Source organism: Mirounga angustirostris, unplaced genomic scaffold (genome assembly GCF_029215605.1).
Source record: "Mirounga angustirostris isolate CCGP_5_RB_7025 unplaced genomic scaffold, mMirAng1.0.hap1 SCAF_14, whole genome shotgun sequence".
NCBI lineage: Eukaryota > Metazoa > Chordata > Mammalia > Carnivora > Phocidae > Mirounga > Mirounga angustirostris.
Genome location: NW_026991722.1, coordinates 54,660,153 through 54,685,613, shown reverse-complemented (window position 1 = coordinate 54,685,613; position 25,461 = coordinate 54,660,153). Strand labels below are relative to the sequence as shown.

General features: G+C 41.3%; 1 protein-coding gene across 19 annotated transcripts in view; it reads left to right on the top strand.

The window, feature by feature from the left end:
• EPB41L3 (erythrocyte membrane protein band 4.1 like 3) overlaps positions 1–25,461 on the top strand; it is a 245,232-nt gene that overhangs the window by 119,860 nt on the left and 99,911 nt on the right. The window lies entirely within an intron of this gene.

Below are 25,461 nucleotides of genomic sequence, written 5' to 3'. Positions count from 1 at the left end.
AAGCAGGGGGAGTGGGAGAGGGAGAAGCAGGCTCCCCACGGAGCAGGGAGCCCGATGTGGGGCTCGATCCCGGGACCCTGGGATCATGACCTGAGCCGAAGGCAGACGCTTAACGACTGAGCCACCCAGGCGCCCAAAAATATAGATTCCTTTTAACTTTCATTAATATTTTGACATTTCTTGATATTTCTACATACATTAATAGTATTCAATGCAAATAAAGCTAGGTCTGTGTGCTTGTCTTTGAAAGAGGCAGAAACAACTTTTGAAATAAAAAATAACAAGTATTTACAGATGGACTATAATTCTTATGTATAAATGGAGGAAAAAAATCTATTTCAAGAGTAATCCTGTAACCTAGATTTTCAGCACTCATAATGTGGTATCTTATTTAGGTTGTATTTTCAAATTACTCTTCTAAAGAAAGCAAAAACATGTATGCCATTCATGATGGGCATTGCATATAAAAATGTATATCAACTTTTTTGTTGTTGCTTTATCCTGTAAAGGAAAAATGGACCTCCTGCCGTAATCAGTGGTGAGGATTGTACGGTATTAACGGCTGTTCTGGCATTCTGTTTCAGCTAGGTTGGGGCCACAAGGAAGAAGCGGTGCTCCATACTGAAGTAATCATCGCATAAGGGTTGATGTCAGCTATCCTGCTGTTGAGAGTTGTAATTTAATACATAAGACATACTGAGGAAAATGCTCATTTTCTTCTACTTTTGGAACCTTATAATTATGCTTTTGCCTCTGTGTTAACCAAAGTCATTATTTTTTATTGAAGTGAATTTCAAGTTTAAAATGCAACTTTAGCTTTGCTGTATCGTTTTTATCATCAGATTTCTGTTAGGAAATACATGAAAATTATGATTTTCTACTTTGGATAAGCTGTTATGATTATAACTTGATATATCCTGTACACATAGGGTCCAGGAATCTGAATATATGTGAATAATGGCTAATGTTTGAGTACTTACTATGTATTTATATGTGCCAGGCTATAAATTATATGGATTATTTTATTTAATCTTCATAATCTGGTGAGAAGACTCAGGTTAAGTAACTTACCCAAAGTTACACAGCTGATTAATCATGGCCAGTTGAACCTCAGCTCTGATTCCTACGTAGGGTTTATGCTCTTACCCGCTCTTGTACTGTGTCTATAATAGAGGGAGACCAACGAATGGTGTGAGCAGTTTCCTGACATAGTCGCAGAAGAGATATTCCATAAATATTTAAATGAGAGAAAAGTCTGTCCATTTTCCAGGTTGCCACCTTCAGTTTAATCTGCTCATCCTATCCTTAAATTTTTTTCTAGGTCCTTCAAACACAGCACAAACATACCAGGCTTTCTCTTCTCTCATTACACTAGCCATGTGGCCTTCTCCAGCTCACTCAATTATGATAGATGAAGTTATGCTGCTATAAACCCCAAATCTCTGTGGCTTAAAACAGCAAAGCTTCACTTCTTGCATGAACTATATGTGCTCTGTGGTTTGGCAAGGGGTCTTTACTCATGGTACTAACCGACGTACCCAGACTAACAAGGACATGTGGACCTACTATGTGAGGACAAGGAGAACCAGAAATACTTGGGAGAGACCACTGTTAACTACCTCAGTCAATAGACATGTTCCCCGACCAGGAGAACTTCCCACACCATCCACCGATGCCCAGGCACCCTGGTCAGTGCCCTTACCCTCGACCCACTGCCTTCAGCGGATCCCCTCTCTGGGGAGCACACTCTTGTCCCTTTGCTGGCGGCTCCAGCATTCTTATTTAGGTGGGTCTTTGCCCGGTGGGCTATTTGGGAGTGGGGAACTAGAAGATCTGTCTGGCACCTGCACTTGCGTAGCTGGCCATTTTTAACTTATTTTTTGGCATAGGGAGAGGTGGTTTATGGTGGAAGTTATAACCGATGGACATAATGGGGGAGAGCTCCAGCTTCCCATTCTCCCTGTCTTTCAACCCCAGGTCTACTCCCTAACTCACTGTCTCCTCTCTAGCCACTGTGATGTGTCTAAAATACCTTACTACTGAAGTGTCCTCAGGTGCTCCTGATATGTATTGAGTTCCCTTTGTGACTGGATCCCTACTTGCCCCATTAGCCTCCTCTGTCTTACTGTCCCCAAGCCCCTACCCAAACCCAGACACTCTTCTCTCCACCTTGCTATCTTCTTTGGGCCTCAGATGTTTCTTTCTCTTGAAAGGAATTCCTGGTCTGCCCAGTCAAAGCTGAGTGCCCATCTCTCCATCTCCTAGCATCTAGGATTTCACACCTCCTGGCATTTCTCAGCTCTGTTTCAGAACTAGTTGCTTGTCTGTGGTCTCTCTAGACCATGACATCTTTGAGGGTGGGAATTTATATCCATGACTTTTTTTGTGTGTCATTACATCCCTAGCATTAACACATTGTGCTGTGTTAGTTGAAGGAGCAACCAACAAGGCAATAGAATCCACACTAATGGCCCTATGATTCTTCTTACAAATCTGTACCTATTTTCTTGTGTTGCTGAATTTTTTTTTATTCTTATGTTAATCCCCATACATTACATCATTAGTTCTAGATGAAGTGTTCCATGATTCATTGTTTGTGCATAACACCCAGTGCTCCATGCAGAATGTGCCCTCCTCAATACCCACCACCAGGCTAACCCATCCTCCCACCCTCCTCCCCTCTAGAACCCTCAGTTTGTTTTTCAGAGTCCATCGTCTCTCATGGTTCGTCCACCCCTCCGATTTCCCCGCTTCATTCTTCCCCTCCCGCTACCTTCTTCTTCTTCTTTTTTTCTTAACATATATTGCATTATTTGTTTCAGAGGTACAGATCTGAGATTCAACAGTCTTGCACAATTCACAGCGCTTATGAGAACACATACCCTCCCCAGTGTGTATCACCCAGCTACCCCATCCCTCCCACCCACCCTCCACTCCAGCAACCCTCAGTTTGTTTCCTGCAATTAAGAATTCCTCATATCAGTGAGATCATATGATACATGTCTTTCTCTGTTTGACTTATTTCACTCAACATAATCCCCTCCAGTTCCATCCACGTCGTTGCAAATGGCAAGATGTCATTCCTTTTGATGGCTGCATAATATTCCATTGTATATATATACCACATCTTCTTTATCCATTCATCTGTCGATGGACATCTTGGCTCTTTCCATAGTTTGGCTATTGTGGACATTGCTGCTATAAACATCGGGGTGCACGTACCCCTTCGGATCCCTACTTTTGTATCTTTGGGGTAAATACCCAATAGTGCAATTGCTGGATCATATGGTAGCTCTATTTTCAACTTTTTGAGGAACCTCCATACAGTTTTCCAGAGTGGCTGCACCAGCTTGCATTCCCACCAACAGTGTAGGAGGGTTCCCCTTTCTCTGCATCCCCGCCAACATCTGTCGTTTCCTGACTTGTTAATTTTAGCCATTCTGACTGGTGTGAGGTGGTATCTCATTGAGGTTTTGATTTGGATTTCCCTGATGCTGAGCGATATTGAGCACTTTTTCATGTGTCTGTTGGCCATTTGGATGTCTTCTTTGGACAAATGTCTGTTCATGTCTTCTGCCCATTTCTTGATTGGATTCTTTGTTCTTTGGGTGTTGAGTTTGATGAGTTCTTTATAGATTTTGGATACTAGCCCTTTATCTGATATGTCATTTGCAAATATCTTCTCCCATTCTGTCGGTTGTCTTTTGGTTTTGTTGACTGTTTCCTTTGCTTTGCAAAAGCTTTTTATCTTGATGAAGTCCCAATAGTTCATTTTTGCCCTTGCTTCCCTTGCCTTTGGCGATGTTTCTAGGAAGAAGTTGCTTCGGCTGAGGTCAAAGAGGTTGCTGCCTATGTTCTCCTTTAGGATTTTGATGGACTCCTGTCTCACATTGAGGTCTTTCAACCATTTGGAGTCTATTTTTGTGTGTGGTGTAAGGAAATGGTCCAGTTTCATTCTTCTGCATGTGGCTATCCAATTTTCCCAACACCATTTGTTGAAGAGACTGTCTTTTTTCCATTGGACATTCTTTCCTGCTTTGTCAAAGATGAGTTGACCATAGAGTTGAGGGTCCATTTCTGGGCTCTCTATTCTGTTCCACTGATCTGTGTGTCTGTTTTTGTGCCAGTACCATACTGTCTTGATTATGACAGCTTTGTAATAGAGCTTGAAGTCCGGAATTGTGATGCCGCCAGCTTTGCTTTTCTTTTTCAATATTCCTCTGGCTATGCGGGGTCTTTTCTGGTTCCATACAAATTTTAGGATTATTTTTTCCATTTCTTTGAAAAAAGTGGATGGTATTTTGATGGGGATTGCATTGAATGTGTAGATTGCTCTAGGTAGCATGGACATCTTCACAATATTTGTTCTTCCAATCCATGAGCATGGAACGTTTTTCCATTTCTTTGTGTCTTCCTCAATTTCTTTCATGAGTATTTTATAGTTTTCTGAGTACAGATCCTTTGTCTCTTTGGTTAGATTTATTCCTAGGTATCTTATGGTTTTGGGTGCAATTGTAAATGGGATCGACTCCTTAATTTCTCTTTCTTCTGTCTTGTTGTTGGTGTATAGGAATGCCACTGACTTCTGTGCATTGATTTTATATCCTGCCACTTTACTGAATTCCTGTATGAGTTCTAGCAGTTTTGGGGTGGAGTCTTTGGGGTTTTCCACATAAAGTATCATATCATCTGCAAAGAGTGAGAGTTTTACTTCTTTGCCAATTTGGATGCCTTTGATTTCTTTTTGTTGTCTGATTGCTGTGGCTAGGACTTCCAATACTATGTTGAATAGCAGTGGTGATAGTGGACATCCCTGCCGCGTTCCTGACCTTAGGGGGAAAGCTCTCAGTTTTTCCCCATTGAGAATGATATTCACTGTAGGTTTTTCATAGATGGCTTTTATGATATTGAGGTATGTACCCTCAATCCCTATACTCTGAAGAGTTTTGATCAAGAAAGGATGCTGTACTTTGTCAAAAGCTTTTTCTGCATCTATTGAGAGGATCATATGATTCTTGTTCTTTCTTTTGTTAATGTATTGTATCACATTGATTGATTTGCGGATGTTGAACCAACCTTGCAGCCCAGGGATACATCCCACTTGGTCATGGTGAATAATCCTTTTAATGTACTGTTGGATCCTATTGGCTAGTATTTTGGTGAGAATTTTTGCATCCATGTTCATCAGGGATATTGGTCTGTAATTCTCCTTTTTGATGGGGTCTTCGTCTGGTTTTGGGATCAAGGTAATGCTGGCCTCATAAAATGAGTTTGGAAGTTTTCCTTCCGTTTCTATTTTTTGGAACAGTTTCAGAAGAATAGGTATTAATTCTTCTTGAAATGTTTGGTAGAATTCCCCTGGGAAGCCATCTGGCCCTGGGCTTTTGTTTTTTGGGAGATTTTTGATGACTGCTTCAATTTCCTTAGTGGTTATAGGTCTGTTCAGGTTTTCTATTTCCTCCTGGTTCAGTTTTGGTAGTTGATACATCTCTAGGAATGCATCCATCTCTTCCAGGTTATCTAATTTGCTGGCATAGAGTTGCTCATAATAGGTTCTTATAATTGTTTGTATTTCTTTGGTGTTGGTTGTGATCTCTCCTCTTTCATTCATGATTTTGTTGATTTGGGTCATTTCTCTTCTCTTTTTGATAAGTCTGGCCAGGGGTTTATCAATCTTGTTAATTCTTTCAAAGAACCAGCTCCTAGTTTCATTGATCTGTTCTACTGTTCTTTTAGTTTCTATTTCATTGATTTCTGCTCTGATCTTTATTATTTCTCTTCTCCTGCTGGGTTTAGGCTTTATTTGCTGTTCTTTCTCCAGCTCCTTTAGGTGTAGGGTTAGGTTGTGTACTTGAGACCTTTCTTGTTTCTTGAGAAAGGCTTGTATTGCTATATACTTTCCTCTTAGGACTGCCTTTGCTGCATCCCAAAGGTTTTGAACAGTTGTGTTTTCATTTTCATTGGTTTCCATGTATTTTTTTAATTCCTCTTTAATTTCCTGGTTGACCTATTCATTCTTCAGTAGGATGCTCTTTAGCCTCCATGTATTTGAGTTCTTTCCGGCTTTCCTCTTGTGATTGAGTTCTAGTTTCAAAGCATTGTGGTCTGAAAATAGGCAGGGAATGATCCCAATCTTTTGGTACCGGTTGAGACCTGATTTATGACCTAGGATGTGATCTATTCTGGAGAATGTTCCATGGGCACTAGAGAAGAATGTGTATTCCGTTGCTTTGGGGTGGAATGTTCTGAATATGTCTGTGAAGTCCATTTGGTCCAGTGTGTCATTTAAAGTCTTTATTTCCTTGTTGATCTTTTACTTAGGCGATCTGTCCATTTCAGTGAGTGGGATGTTAAAGTCCCCCACTATTATTGTATTGTTGTCGATGTGTTTCTTTGCTTTTGTTATTAATTGCCTTATATAATTGGCTGCTCCCATGTTAGGGGCATAGATATTTACAATTGTTAGATCTTCTTGTTGGATAGATCCTTTAAGTAGGATATAGTGTCCTTCCTCATCTCTTATTACAGTCTTTGGTTTAAAATCTAATTTGTCTGATATAAGGATTGCCACCCCAGCTTTCTTTTGGTGTCCATTAGCATGGTAAATGGTTTTCCACCCTCTCACTTTCAATCTGGGGGTGTCTTTGGTTCTAAAATGAGTCTCTTGCAGACAGCATATCTATGGGTCTTGTTTTTTAATCCAGTCTGTTAGCCTGTGTCTTTTGATTGGGGCATTTAGCCCATTTACATTCAAGGTAACTATTGAAAGATAGGAATTTAGTGCCATTGTATTGCCTGTAAGGTGACTGTTACCATATATTGTCTGTGTTCCTTTCTGGTCTATGTTGCTTTTAGGCTCTCTCTTTGCTTAGAGGACCCCTTTCAAGATTTCCTGTAGGGCTGGTTTTGTGTTTGCAAATTCCTTTAGTTTTTGTTTGTCCTGGAAGCTTTTTATCTCTCCTTCAATTTTCAATGACAGCCTAGCTGGATAGAGTATTCTTGGCTGCATATTTTTCTCCTTTAGTGCTCTGAATATATCCTGCCAGTCCTTTCTGGCCTGCCAGGTCTTTGTGGATAGGTCTGTTGCCAATCTAATGTTTCTACGATTGTAGGTTACATATCTCTTCTCCCGAGCTGCTTTCAGGATTTTCTCTTTGTCTATGAGACTCGTAAGTTTTACTATTAGATGTCGGGGTGTTGACCTATTTTTATTGATTTTGAGAGGGGTTCTCTGTGCCTCCTGGATTTTCATGCCTGTTTCTATCCAAATTAGGGAAGTTCTCTGCTATAATATGCTCCATTATAACTTCTGCCCCTCTCTCTCTTTCTTCTTCTTCTGGGATCCCAATTATTCTAATGTTGTTTCGTCTTATGGTATCGCTTATCTCTCGAATTCTGCCCTCGTGATCCAGTAGTTGTTTATCTCTCTTTTTTTCAGCTTCTTTATTTTCCATCATTTCATCTTCTATATTACTGATTCTTTCTTCTGCCTCATTTATCCTAGCAGTTAGCGCCCCCATTTTTGATTGCCCCTCATTAATAGCCTTTTTGATTTCTACTTGGTTGGATTTTAGCTCTTTTACTTCTCCAGAAAGGGTTTCTCTAATAACTTCCATATTTTTTTCAAGCCCAGCTAGTATCTTTAAAGTGATGATTCTGAACTCTATATCTTACATCGTACTAATGTCCGTATTGAGTAGGTCCCTGGCAGTCGGTACTACCTCTTGTTCTTTTTGTTGAGGTGATATTTTCCGTCTTGTCATTTTGTGCAGAGGAGAATAGATTAATGAGAGAACAAAATGCTAGTAGAGTAACCACGTCCCCAGAAAATATACTCTAAACAAATCAGAAAATACCTGAAGTAGTGGGAAAAGAAAGGGAAAGAGAGAAAAAAGAAAAAGAAAAAAAAGAAAAAGATAAAGTTAAAAACAAAAACAAAACAAAACAACAACAACAAAAAAACCAGAATGTGATCAAATATGATCTATATGGTATATAGATCAGTGCCACACACTAGATTTGGGGTGTATTTTGGTCTTTTAGAAGAAAGTGCCTCCCAAAATTTTAAAGAAAGAAAAACTTATATATGTACAAAAATAAGGATTGATATGAAGGGATGGAATATGACTGTAAAAATGGAAATTATAAAAAATTTTATAAAAGGAATTGATAAGAAGTTGTTTGAAAAAAGAAAGAAGAGGATTTAAAAAAAGAAAAAAGAAAAAGAAAAAAAAAGGGAGAGGATGTGATCAGGCAGGGGAATAGAAGACACCATATACTAGAGATTTAGGGTATATTTTAATCTGTTAGAAGAAACTATCTCAAAATTTTAAAGAGAGAACAACTTATATATATAAGCCAAAAATATGGGTAACTACTATGAAGGGATAGAATATGACTCTAAAAATGAAAAATAAAAATGTTTTTTTTTAAAAAAAGGGATTGATAAGATGTTGGTTGAAAAAAGGAAAAAGAAAAAATCAAAAAGCAATAAAAAGACAAAAAGACAGTTAAAAAAAATTAACTTTAAAAGACTAAAGAATCATGGTAAAAAAGCCATGAATTCTATGTGCAGTAGTCCCCTAGCGCTGGAGTTCTGCCGTTCTCATTGATCGGTAAACTTGGTCTTGGCTGGCTGTTCTCGCTGATCTTCTGGGTAGGGGCCTGTTGCCGTGGTTTCCAAATGTCTCCGCCGGAGGCGGAATTGCCCCGCCCTTGCCCCCTCCTGGCTAAGTAATCTGCTCGGGTTTGCTCTCCGGGGCTTTTGTTCCCTGCGAGCTTTCCGTACAGCTTTGGAGGCGGAGAGTGAAAATGGCGGCCTCCCAATCTCCGCCCCGGAGGAGCCGAGAACTCGGGGCCCGCTCCTCAGTGCGCCCCCAGAGAAAAGCCGTCAGTCACTCCCGTCTCCCCGGTCTCCGGCCGCACTCCGTGCTCACCCGGCCTATGACCGCGCGTTTCTATCTCCGGCACCCGACCCTATGTGGAGCTTCCAAACCCAGTAGATCCCTGCGGTGCACTCCCGCGCGGCTCCTCCCGGGGGAGGAAGGTGAGTCTCCCTGGATCTGCCGCTTGTTGGGTCCCTGCTGGAGGAGCAGTGGCCCGACTGTGCCGCGGATCACAGTTTATGGCAACCCCGAGCTGAGTGCCCGCGCCTGGGCTCCGCCTCTGCAGCCGGCTTCCCTGCTCCGTTACCTGGGAGCTCTGCCACACTCAGGCACCCCCGGTCTTTCTGTGACCCCGAGGGTCCTGAGACCACACTGTCCTGGAGGGTTCCAGCCCCTGCTTAGCCACCAGAGTGACGTCCCTCGGCGGAGTAGACTTTTAAAAGTTCTGATTTTGTGCTCCGTGGCTCTATCACTTGCCAGAAGCGGCCGACGGAGGCCCCTCCCCCGCCGTTTATCCTCCCGAATATCGCCTCGGATTCACTTCTCCGCAAGTCCTACCTTCCAGAAAGTGGTCGCTTTTCTGATGAGAGAGTTGTTGCTCTTCTTTTCTTCAATCTCCTGTTGAGTTTGTAGGTGTTCCGAATGGTTTGATCCCTATCCAGCTGAATTCCTGAGCGGAGATGAAATCCAGGTCTCCTACTCCTCCGCCATCTTGCTCCGCCCCCCCGTGTTGCTGAATTTGACCAGAAAGTTTGTTCTAGCTCTACCTCATCTCTTTGTCTTATTGAAATCTATCCTCAAATATTGCTTTGTTCAGAAAACCTTTTGGAATGATTTAGGAAACAGTTATTGCTTATACATTCTTAATCTCTAGCAGGGTGGCCCTCTGTGATTTTTCAGCCCTATCCCTGGTGTACATTTCTGCCCAGGAGGTGTTCTGTGTATGTCTGAAAGGTTGGGATGTTGAGGACCCTTGGAAAATAAGCACTGGGAATTACCACTTTGAACATTACTCTAAATGTTTTATATGGTAATTGTAGAAAAGAAACCCCCAAAAGCTTCAGTTTAGTATCATGAACTAGAGATTATATATTTGACCAAAAATTATCTTGTTTGAATCCCTATTGGAAAAAAAAAATATATTAATCAGGGCCAAAGCCAAGTCTCCTCTCTTCAAAGATGGGAAAACCCAAAATTGGAGCCTTTGATTACCTTTACAAATAAGTGAATACTGGGTATATGGACAAAAAGCCACAGCTATTAAAAGAAAGAGTGAGATTCAGATCCTTTAACCATCTCTTAGTATTTTTTTTTCAACTCCGTTTTTCTAAGGAGATATTGAAAGGAAGCCAATTAATTCACTTGAATTTCACCTGCTTTCTGTTTTTCCTTCCCTTGTATTGGAAGTCCTAAAGTGTATCAAACTTAACAAAAGGCTCACAACAGGCAAGAAGTGAGAGGCACATGGATGATAATCCACTGCCTGTCTTTGGGTTTATTGGGATTGAAAGTCTTTGATCAACATAGATTATTCCATTCTTTGTACTTTCGTCATATAACTCGTATCCCAAAACTTCTGAAATGGTTTTACTTGAATGAAGGGGCAACATACAAGTATGGTTACTTCAAACACTCTTTTTGAGGAAATTGATGCCTCTGATGAATTTTTTATTCCTCATTTATTCCTCTTCTAAATGACTGGGCAAATGGAACTAGTATTTAAGTAAAAAATACTGTTACAAATTTAATAATCTTTATCAGATAAAACTTGAGGGTAATGGGGCATAACACTAAAATATAACTTTAAGGGGCGCCTGGGTAGCTCAGTCATTAAGCATCTGCCTTCGGCTCAGGTCATGATCTCAGGGTCCTGGGATCCAGCCCCACATCAGGCTCTCTGCTCAGCAGGAAGCCTGCTTCTTCCTCTCCCACTCCCCCTGCTTGTGTTCCCTCTCTCGCTGTCTCTTTCTGTCTGTCAAATAAATAAATAAAATCTTAAAAACATTAAAAAAATAAAATATAACTTTAAAATATAACTACTAGATAAATTTATTCTGTATACATTTGTTGAACAAATATGTGATCCATGTGCTAGGCACTTGAATAAAAAGCTAAGAAACTGCTTGCTCCCTACTGAAGGAGAACCTATGGTCAGTTTGGATGGGTAACAGCAGGGCAATGTGGCTCGTGTCTAAGAATGTAAGCACTGCTTCTGAGCACAGATGCTCAGCTGGGGCTGCCCAACTGCCTGAAAATTGGTCTTGGCTTTGTGTAAGGGATGATGCTCCACCTGGGTCCTTAAGGAAGGAATTGGCACCTCTGGGAGCTCTTATCACCATGACTAGGCACAGTGTATCAGACCACAACCCCTTGGACTGCATGATATGGGGCCCATTGATAGACCAGATACCCTACAGATGGTAGGAGTTCTCTAGGTCCACAGTCCTAGTTCTATAACAAAGTTATTCAGTACATGTGTAGTTGTGTCACTTTAATGGCTTTCCAGATGTGCCAAAGAGTTCTTTTTCAGAAGTACAAGCCTTCAGGTATTATTTGAAAACTGATGTTGCAGTACTGGTTTCCCCCGATTTCTGTATTGAAATAATGCATCTGCTGTATGGGGTGAATACGTGTGTTCTAGGAGTGCAGGTACCTCCCGACCTGGGTCCAGGTTGATGTTAGCTATTTTAATAATTACAGTGTATAACACGTTGTTCAGTGGTAAAAATACAATGTAGGCCAAATCAAAAGTGAGATATCAGAGTCTCACATCCTTAGGACTCCACATATAGCATATAAATGTTATTGAATGATGGATCAAATGAGTGAATGGTTATGAATCAAGGGTGATTATTATAAAGAGAAAGATCAGAATAATTCTCTTACGTACCAAAACAAAGCAGAATAATGGCAAACAACAAAAATCCTATAAGAGAAATTTACTTACAGTGCTTTGGAAAAAAAGGCAAAGCAGAAAAATTTGAGGAGGATTCCAATTTCTCTTTGTGAGCCGGTACCTTTGGTTTAAGCACCTCCGGTTAGAGGCCTGCAGACTTAACTTTTTGATCTCCTTCAATTTAACCTTTTAGATTAGTGTGATTCTAAGGTAGCAAACCGTGCAATAGGAAGATTAATGTCTTCACTCTGGTTTAAATTTCCAACCATTTCTTTTTTCCTACCACATTTAACTCTCTTCTCTCAGATCGCTGTTGTCCTAGGCAGCGACCACTGTCTGGTGACCAGGAATGGGTGTGGTGGCCCTTTAAGACTGTCCTCAACTCAAGGTGATGAATGCTCACCAGGGGAGGTCATGAGGCCGCTGGTTTGGGCCAGATGAGGACCTGAGCCCATCAGGGCCGCCAGGTACAGCCTCCTTAGAGGTTAGTCCTAAGTTCCCTTGGGTTTATTTTCTCATCTCAGTATTAAAGCATCTTCTCAGGCAAATGCAAAACCAGTTTGAGTGCTCATGAAGAATTTCCCAGCAGTATACAGTATCTGATTTTTTTGTTTTGTTTTGTTTTTTGTTGTTGTTTTTTTGTTGTTGTTGTTGTTGTTTTATTCTTATGTTAATCCCCATACATTACATCATTAGTTTTAGATGAAGTGTTCCATGATTCATTGTTTGTGCACAACACCCAGTGCTCCATGCAGAATGTGCCCTCCTCAATACCCACCACCAGGCTAACCCATCCTCCCACCCCCCTCCCCTCTAGAACCCTGTTTGTTTTTCAGAGTCCATCGTCTCTCATGGTTCGTCTACCCCTCCGATTTCCCCCGCTTCATTCTTCCCCTCCCGCTACCTTCTTCTTCTTCTTTTTTTTTCTTCTTAACATATATTGCATTTATTTGTTTCAGAGGTACAGATCTGAGATTCAACAGTCTTGCACAATTCACAGCGCTTACCAGAGCACATACCCTCCCCAGTGTCTATCACCCAGTCACCCCATCCCTCCCACCCCACCCCCCACTCCAGCAACCCTCAGTTTGTTTCCTGCAATTAAGAATTCCTCATATCAGTGAGATCATATGATACATGTCTTTCTCTTTTTGACTTATTTCACTCAACATAATACCCTCCAGTTCCATCCACGTCGTTGCAAATGGCAAGATCTCATTCCTTTTGATGGCTGCATAGTATTCCATTGTATATACATACCACATCTTCTTTATCCATTCATCTGTCGATGGACATCTTGGCTCTTTCCACAGTTTGGCTGTTGTGGACATTGCTGCTATAAGTATACAGTATCTGATTATGAAAACTGTTGCTTTTGTTACCTTTAAGTGTGTTTGCCTGATTGACTCTGAAGTCTGACCTCTTCTAGGTTGGTCTTTGTGACCCTAACAGGAGAGACTGCTCAGTACTCCAAGGCTGATGGCTTTGAGTTGAAGTCTCTAAGTATCATCTTTGTTCTCACGATTAAACACAGTGTGCTTGGGTGGCTCAGTCGGTTGGGCATCTGACTCTGGTTTCGGCTTAGGTTGGGAGATTGAGCCCCTTGTGGGGCTCTGGGTGTTGGCATCAGACTTAAGTAATAAACAGATCAAATAGCTGTGATTCTGATTAGATGCTGTTATGCGTAAGAAACAGATACATGGTGATGGGGAATAAGGGAATATGTGGAGAAAATAGAAAAATGGAAACAGGAATGAATACTTGGCAAAGGTTTTAGAATAAACAGAAGATATTCCAGTGGGAGGTAGATCTTCTGTACTGGATAATATTAACATAGAAATCTTACTGTAGTTAATTGTTGTCTTTTTCCCCATCACCAGGGGAAGAACATAGTTTGGAAAGTGGAGTATGTTTTGTTTGTTTGTTTTATGCCTTTTGGAAGCTAAATGAAGAATACAAAATATTTATAGGATCAGGTAAGGATTAGGCTATAGTAATTACGATTTTATAATTGTGGTTCCTTGATCCCCAGAAAATTTATTTTCATCATCTTCCTGGCTAACCAAGGGCACCATTGTTCCATGTAAACTTTGTTTGAATTCTTTTTCTTTATCTCCCTCTTGAGAGAGCCCTGGAATAAGATAATTATCTCACAAGCTCTGATTTTCAACAGAGTTCACGTAAGAACGTTACTGGAAATGGCAGGTCCACGGACATGGTAGATGCTGCTGTGAGTTTTCTGACAGTGGCAAGGAGTGAGTTCAACCTGCCCTTTGATTTGGTTTATTAAATATGATTATATTCACACTGGCAGTCCTTAAGGCCTATAAAGCTCGAAAGGCGGAGATATTTGATAAACTTTAGGAACTTTGCCCAAATCATCATTGGATTTTATCATAATGTTCATTTTTTCCCCTCACTAACATTAGAATAAATTCTAGCCAGGAGATAGTTAGAAAAGGAATTGTTCCACTGGTTTAAAAAGAATCATGGTCCATTTCTTGAATGCCTCCTATGTGTGCTGTACTCCATTAAATGCTACCCTATGTGCATTATTTTACTTAATTCTCAACTATTGTAAGAGGTATTTTAACTGCATTTTACAATCGATAAAAATTTATTTTCGGAGAGTTTGAGTGACTTCAGTTCACAGAGCTGGTAAGTGACAGCTAAAGTTTAGCACTTTGTAGGAGATCAGTGACTGATACCAACTGACAGAAGTGATTAATAGCTCTTATTAATGTCTCTCATAATATCTTTACAAATAATGTCCTTTTGGCTTTTATTGTTAATACCCTTTCGAAAGAGACAATTGTCATGCCAAATTGTTAATGCTAAATATAAGCTAGAGAGGTTAACTTGGGCCTCTTGGATCTTATACTGACGTTTTCCCTGTCCCTTGGTTGCTCTGTTATTTGACAAGCTTGGACAAGCTGTAGCAGAGCCTCATTACAAGGGAGACACTGTCAGGCACATCAGGGTCAGGAGAGGGATGGATGGGTCATCATTCTTTGAAGTGCTTTTCTGGGTAATAGACACTTTTGCCTTTTTGATTTGACACCTAATGGAGTGCTCCTCTTAGATCAATGTGGAATAGATGTGTTCTGCATGAGATAGGGGATAAGGTAGTAATGTATAAGTACTTTTAATTCTGGCCCAACTCCTGGGGTGTGCTTGTGGTCTGGCTTCATTCAGCCCCAGTATCCAAACTGCCCTGCAGGTTCCATGCATTTGAGGGCCGTCCTTAGTGGTAGACTTGAGGAGGGTGTTTTGCTGTAGTTCTTAGGGCCCAAGATCTGGAGACCCTTATGCTCTCAGCTCTGTTCTAGAGAGACCCTAATAAACGAATATATCCCAGTTGAGGAAACATCTGTGACTGAGTGTGTCTGGAGGCTCAGGCGCTTATGCCCTGATTGCCAAGGTGTCAGCAGTAGAGATTAACATTGACTTGCTTTTTCTGGTCAAGGACCTGGATGTGCCTTTCTCCCATAGTGGACCAAGCCCTCTAGACTTTTGTCCTGTCTCCTGTTCTATTAAAGAGTAGGCCACATTGGGCAATTTCTCAAGAGCATTCTGAGAAATTAGTAAGGGAAACAATAATAATCACAGGGATAACAATAGCTGGAGTTTATTGGGGACCTGCTACGTGCTGGATGTTTTATATATGCTATCTCCAGCCCTCCAGGTAGCCTGTGGAGGTAGGTGTTAGCTCATTTAAAGATGAAAAGCCTGAGACTGGCAAGGTCACACTGTTCAGTTAATAGGTGGTAGAGCTAGAATTCTAGCTCACACCTGTCTGACATCAACACCCAAGCTCCTTTCGCTAGGTCACACTGTCTTTCTGTGAGAAATGATTCTAAGAATTTCAATAAACATGTTGACTGTAGTGCCATTTTGTCTGGAATGACTGTAACAGACAGCACAATTTCAAATAGCATTTCAGGAATTTAGCAGATGGGTGTCCTAATTCAGCAAGCATCATCTAATGAGTGCCTGTTAAGTGCCTGACACTCACTGTTCAAGGGCCTAGAAATCCAAAGCTGAGTCCATACATTCAACAAGTATTCATCGAGCACCTGCTGTGTGCCAGACACTCTTCTAGACAGTGGGGTTACTGGGGCTTGGAGCCTCCAGTGGGAGGAAGCAGATAAAGAGTAATGTAAATCAGTGAAATATTTCATATATTGGTTTAGTGATGAATGTTACAGAGAAGAACAGAGCAGGAAGGGAGGAGAGGGTAGTGGGGGGGGTTGATAGGGAAGGCCTCACTGTGGTGGTAAATTTAAGCAAAGACTTGAATGAGGTGGGGGAGTGAGCGGAGGGAGAACGTTCCAGGTGGAATAGCAGGCCCTGGAGGGGAGTGTCCTGCTATTTCAGAGGAATGATGGAGAGGTCAGCCAGGCTGGCCAGAGCAGGTAAGCGGGAGAGAAGTAGAAGACGAGGGAGCACCTGTGGATCTTTTTTAGGTGGGACATAATGACTGCAATTTACTCTTCATGAAATGGGGAGTCGTTGGAAGAGTTTGAGTGGAGAATTGACACAATTTGCTTTATATTCCAAAAGGATCAACCTGGCTCTTGGCAAGGGCGGAGGTAGGGAGAGCAATTAGGAGGCCAGTGGAGTAACTAGCAAGCAAAGATGGTGGGCCGGACAGAGGGTCGGTGGTGTAGGTGAAGGCGTGGCCATAGTGGTGGAGGGGTGGAGTGGTCGTGGAGGTAAAGCCACAGGATTTACGGAAAGGACTTAATGTGGACATCTTTGTTGGTTTTTGCAATTGTATTTTCTTTGGCCTGAGACCTCTTGAAAGATAGACTGGCCAGTGGAGTAAGAGTCAGGGACAATGTGGTTCAGGGGAGAAAATTCAGGAGTTCACTCTTAAGACACCTTTGGTTTGAGATCGACTTCTAGTACAGAATGAGAGTGAAAACCATTCCTTGCCTTTCAGATTCGTGTGTCTGTTAGCAGAGACTCTCAGAAGCAAATGTTGCTGCAAATACAGGGAGAGTCACATAATGGTGGGAATGTGCACGAGCACAGTGGCCACCCAGCCGAGACTGTTTCTGGGGACAGGGAAACAGCATCCGAGCTGGGGGTGGGGTCAGAGCCCAGAGCTTAAAGTTCAGTAGTGCTCGGGGAAAGTGGGTGGATTGGAAGCTTCTAGGGGCAGCACATTCGAGGGCCTGGAGCTCTTGAAGAATGACAATCATTCAGTATGTCATGATTGCTGAAGCTTATGTTGTGAGGATGAAAGAGAAGCTTGAGGGTCAGGAAGGCTCAGGATGTAGCTGCCCTTAGGGTGGCATCAGGGAGAAGAAACGGATGGGGAGCTATTGAAAATACTTGATAGCATAGAAAGAAATAGCCTTTCAATTCCAAACTTGTAAGAACCCAACTAGGGACAAATACCAGTAGAAAACAATAGCAAGTAGGTTATAACCTGTGGCTTTATTTTGTTACTATTTTATACTCTTTTCATAAGCAATGTTTCTCAAGCTATAAAAATGCTATGTTCTTACTTCTTAGCTGGGATAGTAGATCACAGACTGAATTTGGTGAAAGGCGCTTGAAATCTCCTTGGACCCAGTGCTGGCTCCATTCCCATCCTACTCAGCTCAACAGGGCTGCCAGGATGAAAAGAATATAGTCAAGATGTTATCAGAAAAGGATATGACCGTTTGACATCCAGCATTGGTTAAATAAGAGGTTTGGCCATGAGGACTTTAAAAAAAAAAAAAAAAAGATTTTGGTGTATAGGTTACCTCTTCTGTTGGGTGACCAAGACCCTGACTCACTGGCAAGTGCTCAGTAGTTTTTGTGGAATTGAATTAAAAGTATTGGGTGAGGGCTAGTTGGGTGTCCAGATTGGAGTTGCTACTAAGGCAAAAACTGGAGGTGTCCTGTGAATTATAATTAGCAGGGTTTTATTTTCATTCCTTTCTTCCCCTCTTCTACTGTTCTTCCTCCCCAGCTGTCCTCCCCTCAGTGGAAACCATTTTCATTTTAAAAGAGGTACTTCTTGGAGAGAAGAGCAAATAAGATTTTTTTTCAACTTTGAAGAAATACAATGTTCTCAACCTCACTTCAGTAATAATCATCACTGATAGAGGTGGATAATACCCCTTCCACCAGTTATTACTGAATATTCTGTTGGGAAGAAGATTGAGCAGGACTGAGGCAGAAGAATATATCTATTTTGAAATATAGCTGGTAATGAGTATTACATACTATTAAAGTGAAGAGCTTAAAATGCAAAAACATATAGTCTGCCTACATCTTTTGCATAAACCAGCAAAAACCCAAACTAGCATGTGTGTGTGTGTGTGTGTGTGTGTATATGTGTGTATGAAATGCAAAAAGCAACAGAACCGCTGACTCGATTTGGTGGCAGTAACCAAAATAAGCACAAATTGATATAAGCCTTGACCAGTGTCAGTGATTTGTTATCTACTTGTCATTTTTGTCTCCAGGTGCAGTTGATCCATAGCTTTGGGACTTTTAATTTCCTTATAGAGCAGTGGTTAGCAGACTTTAGTGGAAGAATCCCCTGGGTGCTCATTAAAAGTGCAGAAATGCTGTCCCTTACTGTTCTCAATCCAGAGTAGCTTTTAACAATTACCTATGCTTGTGACCTGCCGCCAGGGATTCTGGTTTAATCGGTGGGGGTGGAGCCCAGGCATCTGTGCCAGAGGTTCTCCACACCTGTAGCTAGGTCTGGGGAATATGCAATTTTACCAGAGCCCCAGGTGATTCTGATCCAAGCGGCCTGAGTATCATTCTCTGCAACCTGGAACCTTCACTGGTTTGTTCCATCCAGTGAGTGGTGGCACCAAGTTATATTAGTGGAGTATAAATAGGTGCATTTCAGAAGTGTAATATTAGAATTAATCCTTTTTTTCTGTAAAAAAATTTTAAGGCAAAGCATGGGAAAGTCACCCAGCTGAAATATTTTAAAGAAGTGATAAATGTATCTTTACGAAGAGATTATTTTGGTGATTTGTTGCCTTCTGCTTCTAAATCATACTTTTGTAGAAAATCTAAAAAAAGAGAGTCAACCCTCCAGAAATGATCACTCTTAATATTTTGGTTCATCACTTATATTTTGTCTTCTCATGGTGAGTCTGGCCCTTGAATCCACAGCCTCTCTGGAGTTCATAGTTAGCGCTCCTCTCTCCAGCTGTCTGGCCCCTGTTGATAGTCACCCATCCCTTCCATTGGGAAGAATGGCCTCCCTGCTCTCAGGGAATAGTTTTGTCTGTCCTCATCTGTCCTCCTCTAGATCAGAAACACCAGTGAGTGCCCGGGAAACTATCTGTCCTGAATCTTTGTGACCCTATCCAAGAGGGAGTTCCCCTGGTAAACGTGTCAGGATCAACATCATTCTCTCTTCTTATCGGTCCCAATTTTGCTTTTGCAACTTGTTTTCATCTTCTCCACCTGACTGCCCAAATCCACTTTGGGGGAGCAGATGCCCCTCTCCCAGCCTGTTTGAGGACCCCTCTGAGCCGAGGAGTTTGAAAGCAAAGGAATTAGTATGGCTTCTTCACAGAGAAAGCTTTCACCTAGAGTTATTTTGCTCCCATTTTAAATGGACAAGTTAAAGGATTTAAAATGAATTTTATTGTGAGAAGTTTAGTAATTAAAAAAAAAATTGTTAACATAGGAAGTGAAGCACGTATTGCTGTAGTTAAGCCTTTAAAAAAAACCCAAAAACTTAGACCATAAAGAACCTGTAAACATTTTCTTAAGATGAATTGCATTTCAGCCTTTCAGTTTTTCTTCAAATTTATTTTTGTCTGTAGGGTTTTAAGCTAATCTCCATTGAACTGGAAATATGTGGATTTAAAAATTGAAAGAGCTGTTTATTGGTTTAGTTGCCCATTAGAGAAAAAGAATATAAATGGAACATCACACCTGTAGCCGTTCAGTCATTTTTAGTACATTGTGTGGGAAATTCAACCCCTGTAATCAGAATATCTGAAGGCAGCTCCCACCGCTGCTGCATTTTTATCTGCTGAGTCACCTCGGAGGCAGGAGGCAAGATGGTGGCTGAGCTGGGCCCCAGAGCTTCCATTACAAAGAATTTGAGTAGCAAATGGAAAATCTATCAGTGCTTCAGGCACCCAGTGAACAGCCCTGGCATAAGGCACCTTCAAAGAACGTGGTGAGGCATTGTTCTCAAGCAGCTCATTTGTGTGCCAGTGAGATCTTCTAGGAACATTCTTTGCGGTCTTCATCCATTACCAGCCTAGGGATAAAACCGATGCATTACAGTAAAAACAGAATAATTAAATACTTGGCCTCGCATTTGTATTGAAGGATGAAAAAATTCAGTCTGTCAAAGCCCCAAAGTATAGGAGGATCCAGACTTCCAGAGGAGCTCCCATTTCCAGTCTCTGTAGGACCTGTGATAAGAGTCTCTGAATGTTTAGTTAATTAATTGTGGGGTGGCAGAGATGCCATGCTATCTAACTATGGGAAAAAAACAAATTCTGTTTATTTGGTTTTGGAGTACTGAAATGTCCTAGAAAATGTCAAGATTAAAAGTGGAAGCTGATCAAATTTAGCATCTTCTATGTGGAGAAGCTGAGAGCTATTAACTTAATGGTCATTTCTGTTCAGTGCAGTAGATATGGTACCACAAAACAGCCAAGGGCTTTAGGGGTCAGACTCAATTGGGTTTGATTTTCCAAGACCTCATTTGTAGATTTGTGACTTGACGCATTTATGTTCAATGAGGCTGATGTTTTCAACCATTCATACATGTATACATATATACACTAGGGTGCCAATAATCGTTACTTTGTATGATTTTGTAAGTACTAAATGGGAGCAATAATGGAAAGCTCCTAGAATTTTCCCATATATTTGATTTCTTTTTCTAAGCAATAGAAATGCCTTTTTTTCACCTTGTATTTCTTTATTGATTTGATCATATGTGATTCCTGTTGTGTGAGTCTTCAGGGCTTATCTGAAGATGTTTGTTTGTAAAGATACAAATATCTACAGGCAGTCTACCTTTCTGGGTTTTTGAAAGGTCCATTTCCCCCTTTGTTTTCTTTTTCACACTCACCACATGTCCTTCTGTGACGAGTTTTGGGTGCCTACATGAAGCTTGCTGCAAGGAGCGAACCACAGGGAGAAAAGCCTTGAGTCCTGCATGCAGTTACAGAAAATGGACTGGCCAGATCTGTGTTCTGCCATTCCTCTGAATTTACAGGGCTCCTAGATAGAAGTGAGACGAGCTGTTCTGTCTTGTATTCGTGAAACTCAGAAACTCAAACTATTCACTCACTATTTGCCATCCGTTTGTATGCAACATTTCTCTGGACAGACAGGGAATTGGAGGACAGGTTATTTGTTCTTGGGTCATTTTGAGACTGCCATTCTTCTTGCTCTGGCTGTCCTCACCCCTCTGGCATGGACACCTGTAAAGAGAAACCTGAAGTGTGGATTCCTGGCTGGTAGCCCCAGATGTCAGGGGCTATCTTGCCCCTTACTAAGGTGCAAAGGTTGGAAGTTTTTTGCTGTAACCTTTCCCTTAGTTTTTAAAATGAATGGTTCTGTGGGTACTGTGGGAGAGAGACCCATTTCAGAAGGAGTTGAAGAGCTGTTTGCTGGTGGGTGACTGTGGAATCTGACTTTTAATTTATTCACTGTCTATATGGTTCACACCTCATTTCTCACAGTTGCAGAGTCAGATGTTGGGTAATAGAAAAATATGCTCCTGCATTAAGGTGCCAAAGATCTCTCTTTGCTAATACGTTCTTTCCAGAGATAGAATTGGCCAACAGTGCAGAAGAAATACACTATCTCCTTTACTGTCTTTTGATTTGAGCTGTGAAATTCTTGAAAATTTTAAACAGTGGCATTGGACGTTTATACACTTGAAACGTATGTTACTGGCTTCTTGTCAGTTTGAGGCCTTGCACCAACACTTGCAAAGCTGAAACTGATTAAAACTTAGGCTTGTCCATTTGAGGCTTAAATTTAGCCACCATCAGTGGGAAGTTATAAATAGGAATCTAGAGAAGCAGAGTCAGTACCATTCACATTTTCTCTAGAAGTGACAATGATCATTTACTTTTGGTTTTCCAGGAATAAAATGCAACCTGGGACTGAATCCTGAAGGCTCATACTAGATTAGAAACCTCTTCTTATTAAGGAAGAAAGTAGTATTGTCATTATACATACATACATATATATATATACACACATATATATGTATTTAATTATAAATAGTGGGAAATATAGTCTTTAAAACAAAATATAATTTTATAGTTTATTGTTTGACTTACATTAAGTAGAAATAGCATATTAGCAATATGGAATTATAGATGATCATAAAGAATAATAACTTTGAAAGCTGTACAGTTCTGGAATAAGAAGTTAAGAGCAGATTTTATGGGCGTACCCAATAAACTTGTGTGGAAGAAAGAGCTTTTGCTGTTAGAGGCAGAAACTCAGATTTAATGCTTGGCTCTGTGTTTATTGGTATATGACTTTGGGCAAGGTATGCACTAACCTCACTGGGCCCGCCTGTTCTGTGGTCAGAGGTGAGTTTGTGTGAGAGAACGTAAGGGAGTAGCTTAGTGCCACACGCCTGTGGGTGATCTGTGACCAGCTTTCCTTACTTTCTCAAGCACCATACCCGTTAATTTAAAAAAATAATAAGTGAAAGCACAAAAGGTTTATGAGAAATTATTTCAGCTGTCAAACTCATGAAGATCCTATGCATTTTAGAAAATAAACTTTGCTTTTTGGAAGCCATATAAGGCAGTATTTTGTGAAGTGTTCAGTTGAGAAGCAAAAATGCTGTGTTTGAATTATGATATACATGTTAAGGACATAATGACAGTTTCTTCCTAAGGAAGAGTGATTTATAGGGGCGCCTGGGTGTCTCAGTTGGTTAAGCGACTGCCTTTGGCTCAGGTCATGATCCTGGAGTCCTGGGATTGAGTCCTGCATCGGGCTCCCCGCTCGGCGGGGAGTCTGCTTCTCCCTCTGACCCTCCCCCCTCTCATACTCTCTCTATCTCATTCTCTCTCAAATAAATAAATAAAATCTTTAAAAAAAAGTGATTTATGTTTTTAAAGATTTTTATTTTTTATTTATTTGAGAGAGAGCACAGAGGGAGAAGGAGAAGCACACTCCATGCTGAGCGGAGAGCCTGACGTGGGGCTGGATCCCAGAGCCCCAAAAGAGTGATTTATGTTTAACAGAAAGTGGAGAGAATAGTTCCTATGGTTAGCTTATTCCCTCCCACTGTCTAGGATTCAGTTTGCCATAAAGGCTGAACACTATGCTCTTTTGTATTTCATTGGTGATCTGAAAGTTCATTTTGGATTTAATTTTTTGCTTGAAACCTCAAGAATACTATGGGAATGCCTTTGGCTAAGGGAAATGAAGTCATAATCCATTCTGAACTCTAGTTTAGTGATAGGGAACACTAATGAACTGCTATAAACATAGCTATCAGGAAACTGAATTCAAGTATTCATGTTAACTCCTGAAAACAGATAGGTATTTGGCAATTTCCTATCCCAGGGACAGCTCAGTAGAGTGTTTTCGGTGGATAGCAAATAATACATTAAAATGCTTGTCAGGATGCCTGGGTGGCTCAGTCTGCCTTCAGATGCCTAAGCATCTGCCTTCGGCTCAGGTCATGATCCCAGGGTCCTGGGATCAAGCGCCGCATCGGACTCCCTACTCAGCGGGAAGCCTGCTTCTACCTCTGCCTGCCGCTTCCCCTGCTTGTGCTTTCTCTCTCTCTCTGTCAAATAAATAAATAAATAATCTTTAAAAAAAAGAAAAAATAAAATGCTTGTCAATGGGCGCCTGGGTGGCTCAGTCAGTTAAGTGTCTGCCTTCAGCTTGGGTCATGATTCCGGGGTTCTCTCTCTGTCTCTGTCTCTCTCCCTCCCTCCCCCCTCCACCTCTCCCCCCACTTGTGCGCATGCGTGCTCTCTCTTTTTCTCTCAAATAAATAAATAAAATCTTAAAAAAAACAAAATTCTTGTCAAAGTGACAAACATGTAAATATGCTGTGGGGGAACACTACCCTGTGTTTTGTAAGGTGGCTGTTTTCTACGTACAACCCAGACCAAGTTAGAATTCATGGATGCACAATTTAGAAACTTAAATAAAATCCTTTCATAGCATTAGCAGAATTCTTGTATAAATCCTATAAAAACTCTACCGGCACCTCTTCAGGTTCCTGATAATAACAGCATCTCAGTGGTGATCATGTTAAAGTTTCATGGAGACTAAAATTCTCTGGCAGATTGGGTGTGAAAAGAACGTATAGGTACAAATGCCATTTAGCCATTAGCTGGGTTCTCAGATCAAGTCTAGAAACACATTCTGTACCCATAAAGGCCAAAGATTTTCCGTTCATCTGTTTGTTGTTTTTTTCTTTTCCTTTCCTTTCTTTCTTTCTTCCTCCCTCCCTCTTCCTTCCTTCCTTCCTTCCTTCCTCCCTCCCTCCCTCCCTCTTCCTTCCTTCCTTTTCTTTCTTTCTTCCCTCCCTCTTCCTTCCTTCCTTTTCTTTCTTTCTTTCTTCCCTTCCTTCCTTCCTTCCTTCCCTCCTTTTTTCAACTGAAGCTGTCACTTAGACCACTAGAATACATTGAGTTGTAAGGAAAGCCAGGCATTGCTTCTCACCTGAATGAGATGTTTTTAAAAATGATTGCTGATGGTATGGGGTTCACAGATGATTTCCCTTGTTGAAGGTGACGGAACACTGCCTAAAGGAATCATGATGGAAACCTGACGGGATGGTTGGCAGGCTCCCTCCGTGCTGGGGAATGCATTCTGTGTGATCTTTTCACCTTTAGGGATTCCTGTGTTTCTAAGAGACCTAAGGCTTCTAAGAGAGTTTGCCTGCCTGCATAATCCATTTCCCCTGTCTTCTCAAAGCTCCAGTCAGAGCTTCAGCTGGCACTAGAAGGGTGCCCCTCCTCACCATCTCCTCTCCTGCTCGGGGTTCTCTTGCCTGGACTGTTGCCAGAGCTGCTAAGTACTCTCCCTCCTCCCACCCTTACTCCTTTGCTTAGAGGCCAGAGTGGTCTTTTAAAATATCAGTAAGACCTGATCATTCCTCACCTTGAAATGCTCCATTGCATTTAAAATAAAATCCAGCTACATAAACCAGCTCACATCTTCTACTACATTCTTCCCTGCACCTGCTGGGTCCCAGCTACCTCCACCTTCTTTTCATTTCTTGACCACACCAAGCTCATTTTGTTCTTCGGACCTGCACACGAGTCTTTTCTGGAAGGTATTATCCCAACCCCTGTGCCTTCACGGGGCAGATGCTTCTCGATGTTGGAATGTCGGCTTAAATATCCCTTCCTTGGAGAAGCCCTCCCTGCCCACCCAATGTAAGCAGCTGCCATCTACTTTAGATTGAATTATCTAATAACATCTGTCTGTAGCTGACAGGTTTTTTTTTTCTCCTTCAATTAGAACATAGGCTCCAGTAGAGCAGAGACCCATTTGTCTTTATCTGATGTATCCCCAGGCCTCAGAACAGTTATTTAGGAAATGTTGTCAAAGGAATGTATTAATGCATGAAGAAATGATGTAGCCAGTATTACTAGCCTTAACCAATAAATTTCCAACCAAAAGTCAGGAAATTTGGTGAGTGTGTGCAGCTGTGTCATTGCCATAAATGTATACTTT